Genomic DNA, 5,646 nt, shown 5'->3' on the forward strand with positions numbered 1-5,646 from the left:
CAGAAAAAAATTATGTAAATATTGACACAATTAATATCTTTGTATTAATTACAGTAAGCGATCTGACTCTGATAATTATACTTGGTAAATATGAGGTTAATAGGATTACCTAAAAGATAAAAGAGAGTACTAACTAAGTGGAACGAAGAAGAGGACACCATGAGCAGGAGTTGTGCGGAAAATAAAAAGATACCGCAATATGAACGAAAGAAAGTTAATGATAATTCTATTTTATACCCGTTTTTAAAATGCAATTACGTCAATCACTGTTTATTAATAAGGTTAAAATAGTATTACCAAAATTAGACACCATTCTCTCTATATTTTCTTTATATATTATTTCACTCTAATTATTCTATTAAAGTTTTTTTTAATTCTTTTGAAAAATCTACCAATTTTGTTCTTCATGTACACTTTCATGTGTTTCTCTTACTATGTCCTTATCCTTTTTTCTATACCCTCAATTGCATCACCTCCATCGACTTTTATTGCCTTCATCACTGCAGTTACAAATTTCATTCGGTTTCACGCATTATATTTTTCCTTCTCTTTAGTTTACTTATTTAATTTATATTTTTAATCATTCTTCTATCCTTTTCATTCATTCCTAACTTTTCACATAAAAATAGTTCCTTTTTCTTTTATTAACTTGATGTAAAAAAAGAAAAAAAAAATTATCTTTTCAATTTGATATAGAAAGAAAATTTTTTTTATCTGATATGTGTTCTTATATTTTTTTATTATTTTTTTTATAATTTTTTTGTCTAATTAAACTATCTTTTATTTAACATGTCAAGAATTAAACTTAACTTCTTTTATAATGAGTAATTTTTGAATCATCTAATTTATTTAAAAAATCACATCTTTTTTATTTATTCTAAAAATTAAAAAAGACCACAAAATTAAAAGATGACATATAAATACACAAAAATTTTTTTTTAAAAAAATTCAATAAATATATACCCAATATTTTTCATTAAAAATAGTTATTTAAGTTTAAATTCATTCTCTCAAATGGTTGATACCATTCAAATTGAATATACTTTAAAGTTTTATGACAATGTTGAATGATAAGCATAAACTTTCTCTTCCAATATTGAAAAGATTTCGTATCCATGGTTAGAAACAAAAAAAATTAAAATTTACATAATCTAAGAGATAGAAGAAGACAGAAAAAAATTATGTAAATATTGAAACAATTAAAATCTATGTATTAATTACAGTAAGAGATCTGACTCTGATAATTATACTTTGTAAATATGAGGCTAATAGAATTACCAAAGATAAAAGAGAGTACTACCTGTACTTAGAGGAACGAAGAAGAAGACACTATGAATTGAAGTTGTGCGAAAAATAAAAAGATAACCGCAATATGAATAAAGAAAAGTTAATGATAATTACATTTTATACCAGTTTTTAAAATGCAATTACGTCGATTACTGTTTATTAATAAGGTTAAAATAGGAATACGAAAATTAGACATCATTATCTCTATATTTTCTTTATATATTGTTTCACTCTAATTATTCTATTAAATTCTTTTTTTTAATTCTTTTGAAAAATCTACCAATTTTGTTCTTCATGTACACTTTCATGTGTTTCTCTTACTATGTCCTTATCCTTTTTTCTATACCCTCAATTGCATCACCTCCATCGACTTTTATTGCCTTCATCACTGCAGTTACAAATTTCATTCGGTTTCACGCATTATATTTTTCCTTCTCTTTAGTTTACTTATTTAATTTATATTTTTAATCATTCTTCTATCCTTTTCATTCATTCCTAACTTTTCACATAAAAATAGTTCCTTTTTCTTTTATTAACTTGATGTAAAAAAAGAAAAAAAAAATTATCTTATCAATTTGATATAGAAAGAAAATTTTTTTTATCTGATATGTGTTCTTATATTTTTTTATTATTTTTTTTATAATTTTTTTGTCTAATTAAACTATCTTTTATTTAACATGTCAAGAATTAAACTTAACTTCTTTTATAATGAGTAATTTTTGAATCATCTAATTTATTTAAAAAATCACATCTTTTTTATTTATTCTAAAAATTAAAAAATAAAATTAATATTAGTACTTTTAGACTAACAGAATTAAAATAAAATACAAAAATAATTGTTAAATAAAAATAAAAATATAAAATTTTAGATCCCAAAATATAAAATAATTATAAGATAAAAATTTTACTTAAATATCATTTTTGTAAAATACTTTATGAATCGACATAAATATAAAATGAACTTTGAAATTATGATGCGGGTATTACTGTTCACCACCACAAAAATAAAAGATGACGTATAAATACACAAATTTTTTTTTAAAAAATTCAATAAATATATACCCAATACTCTTCATTAAAAAGAGTTATTTAAGTTCAAATTCATTCTCTCAAATTGTTGATACCATTCAAATTGAATATACTTTAAAGTTTGAGAAAAGGACAAATATGTCCCTGACCTTTTTTTCTGCGGACATTTTCGTCTTTGACCATTGAAAAATACTTTTAAGTCCCTGACGTCCTTAAAAGTTGGACGGATCAGCCCCTCCATCCAAATGCCTCCGTCAGACCCAACGAAAAAGTCTGACGTGGCTCCCGTTCTGCTTACCTAGCATTACGGGTTCCCACGTGGCACATTAGTGGAATGGAGCTTTCGAAAAATGGACAAAAAAGTTCCTGTCTCTCCCAAGAGTATATCCGCCACCACTACCTCCTCCCTCCCAACCCCACCAACTCTTGCTCTTAACACCTTTCCCAACGACAAAGCTTGGAAGAGAGGCGCATGCACCAGCACCATCTTAGAGAATCACTCAGCAAAATCTGCCAGAGTTTAAAGCCCCTCCAACAGTACCTCAAATTTCACCAACAAAACCAAATCACACCTTACCACCAAAGCATGAAAATACATTGACTATGGTACATGTTTCACAACCTTGGATCATCCAATGTATTCCAAGGCAATATTGCCTATCATTTTAGCCAATGGTGTTGGGCACTTTGTTACAATGTCAAACCTGGAAGGGTTTGAAGCATGTCCAAAGAGTGAAATACTTAACCAAGCGAGTTCCTTTAGATTCAATCTTGAAGAGAGGAACCTTTGCCAATAGTAAGGTTTCAAGTCAAAAAATGCATCAAAGAAACACCTGGATCTATTCAAGTCAAGCTTTAACAGAGTCTCCATTCCAAACAAGTAGAATTGCCTATTGAGCTTGCTCTCAATAGCCACACACTTCACTCCCTCCACAGCTTCGATGAAATAATTTCTCGCCGGCGGCGACATTATCGATTTTCCGGTTAAATAAAAAGCTCAGCTTCAGCAGCTTCACCTTCCCTGCGCCGGTGACATTCACACACAGATCAAACCCTAGGTTCGCTCCTTCAACTGGTGGCAACCTCACGCGTCCTAAACCTAGAACACCTTGCGCACCGTTGAAACTCGCGCCTGTAACACTAGGACCAGAAACGCGAAACCCGCAACCGAAGGAGAAGTCTTTTACTTTGGTTACTCTTCCCGAGCTTGTGATAAATGTCGTCGTTTCCTTTGAGAACAAGCCGCTTGTGGTGGAACCGTCCACGTAGGAGTAGGAGTACAAACAAGGGGAGTGGATCTTGGTGTGGTTGCAGGTTCAGGTTTGAGATTGAGTTTGGACTAGATGTGGAACGAGTCGACACGACGAGTCGTAGCAGTGGTGAGGCGCAAAGGTTCTGGAATGTCGGACCAAAAATTTGGATCCGGGTGGATAGGCAGAGCAGTTCCTACAGGCAGAGCATTTCACCCACACTAGGACGCTGCTGGTGTCCGCCACCAGGAGGAGGCTCTGTGGCGGTGATCCGATTCGGAGATCCACCAAGTATTGACCCGACCCAGTTGAGGCACCGGAGACGAGTGGGGACTTCAGAGACTGGCGGTGACCGTGGAGGGCCGCGAAGAGGGTTGAAAGGCGGTGAGTGTTTGAGGAGAGAAGCTGAGCTAGCAAGGATAGTGGATTATTCTAGCAAGGTAGTGAAACGGCGTCGTTTTCTTGCCTGGAGATTAATATGTCCAATTTCCAAAAACTCAGAGCCATGTGTCATCCTATAACGGACAGGTCAGCTCTACCTTTGCCAAGTCAGAGTTTTCCGTCAGCTCTAACGGAGTGAATTCAATGGAAGGATTTATTTGTCCACGTTTTACAAAGGTCAGGAACATGAATGTATTTTCCATTCATCGAGGACGAAAATATCCGCAGTAAAAAAGATCAGAGACCTATTTGTCCTTTTCTCTTAAAGTTTTATGACGACATTGAATGACAGGCATAGACTTTCTCTTCCAATATTGAAAAGGTTTCGTATCCATGGTTAGAAACAAAAAAATTAAAATTTACATAACCCAAGAGATAGAAGAAGACAGAAAAAAATTATGTAAATATTGACACAATTAATATCTTTGTATTAATTACAGTAAGCGATCTGACTCTGATAATTATACTTGCCATTTTACACCAAACAGAATACTGAAATTTATTTCAATCTCTGTCTCTTAGTCTCTGTCTCTCAGTCTCAGTCTTTCTGTCTCTATCTCTCCACCAAACACTTTAAATTTTCCAATTTCGCAACAGGATCTTCTATTCTTAAGTATTCATGGCTAAATTACAGTACGAATTATCGGAATAAATCTTACAAATATATGCAGGGATGGTTCTAAGTATAGTGGTGTGGGGGCAAGCGCCCCCATTATAATTTGGAATTTTGTTGAGAAGTATATGATAATAATATTTATTTGTCTCCATTAGATTATTAAATTTGACCCCACAATAATTTTTTATTCAACTTTCGACACTTGATAGCCAATTTAAATATTAGATGTTAGATGTTCATTATAATGATCAATTTTCAAATTTAAATAAGATTGGTGTTCTTTTTTAGAGATCAACTCGAAAGAATATTATCTATCCATTTATGTTTCTTCTTTTAAAATTAGCTTTAGTTTTTTCATACACTAATATGATTATTAAATTTGACCCCACAATAATTTTTTATTCAACTTTCGACACTTGATAGCCAATTTAAAAACTTCATATTAGATGTTCATTATAATGATCAATTTTCAAATTTAAATAAGATTGGTGTTCTTTTTTAGAGATCAACTCGAAAGAATATTATCTATCCATTTATGTTTCTTCTTTTAAAATTAGCTTTAGTTTTTTCATAATAACTACACTAATATCATGAAGAGCTAATTTGTATGAAAGTTGAGTTTTAAATTATTGTTTAACGACATATACAAAAAAAAGACATTTTAATTATATTGTCAAGGTTTCAAAATATGAAATGTAGGGGTGGAGTGGATACCCGCGAGTTTGAATAGTATTGCCACTCCTAGCTGCTAGTATATATTATTACATTATTTTTTATAGAAAAGAGAATAAAATCAAATATATTATACCAAATATTTATAATAAAAAAACAGATGTTACAATTTCGATACCAAAGTAGTAAGAGTTTTTTCGTAGGATATGTATAGAAATTGGATAAAAAATACCTATTCAAATATTTACAGAATAGAATGATAAGTAGGATAGATCTTTTTTATATGATAGTGGGTGGTTATTCCCACACTATGTGAAAAGTTATTCAAAATTGGATTGGTTATCATTTACA

At 31.3% G+C, this 5,646-nt stretch overlaps 1 pseudogene; it reads right to left on the reverse strand.

The window, feature by feature from the left end:
- Positions 2,945 to 4,210, reverse strand: LOC110269217 (annotated as a pseudogene).

Source organism: Arachis ipaensis, chromosome B02 (genome assembly GCF_000816755.2).
Source record: "Arachis ipaensis cultivar K30076 chromosome B02, Araip1.1, whole genome shotgun sequence".
In the NCBI taxonomy this organism is placed as follows: Eukaryota; Viridiplantae; Streptophyta; class Magnoliopsida; order Fabales; family Fabaceae; genus Arachis; species Arachis ipaensis.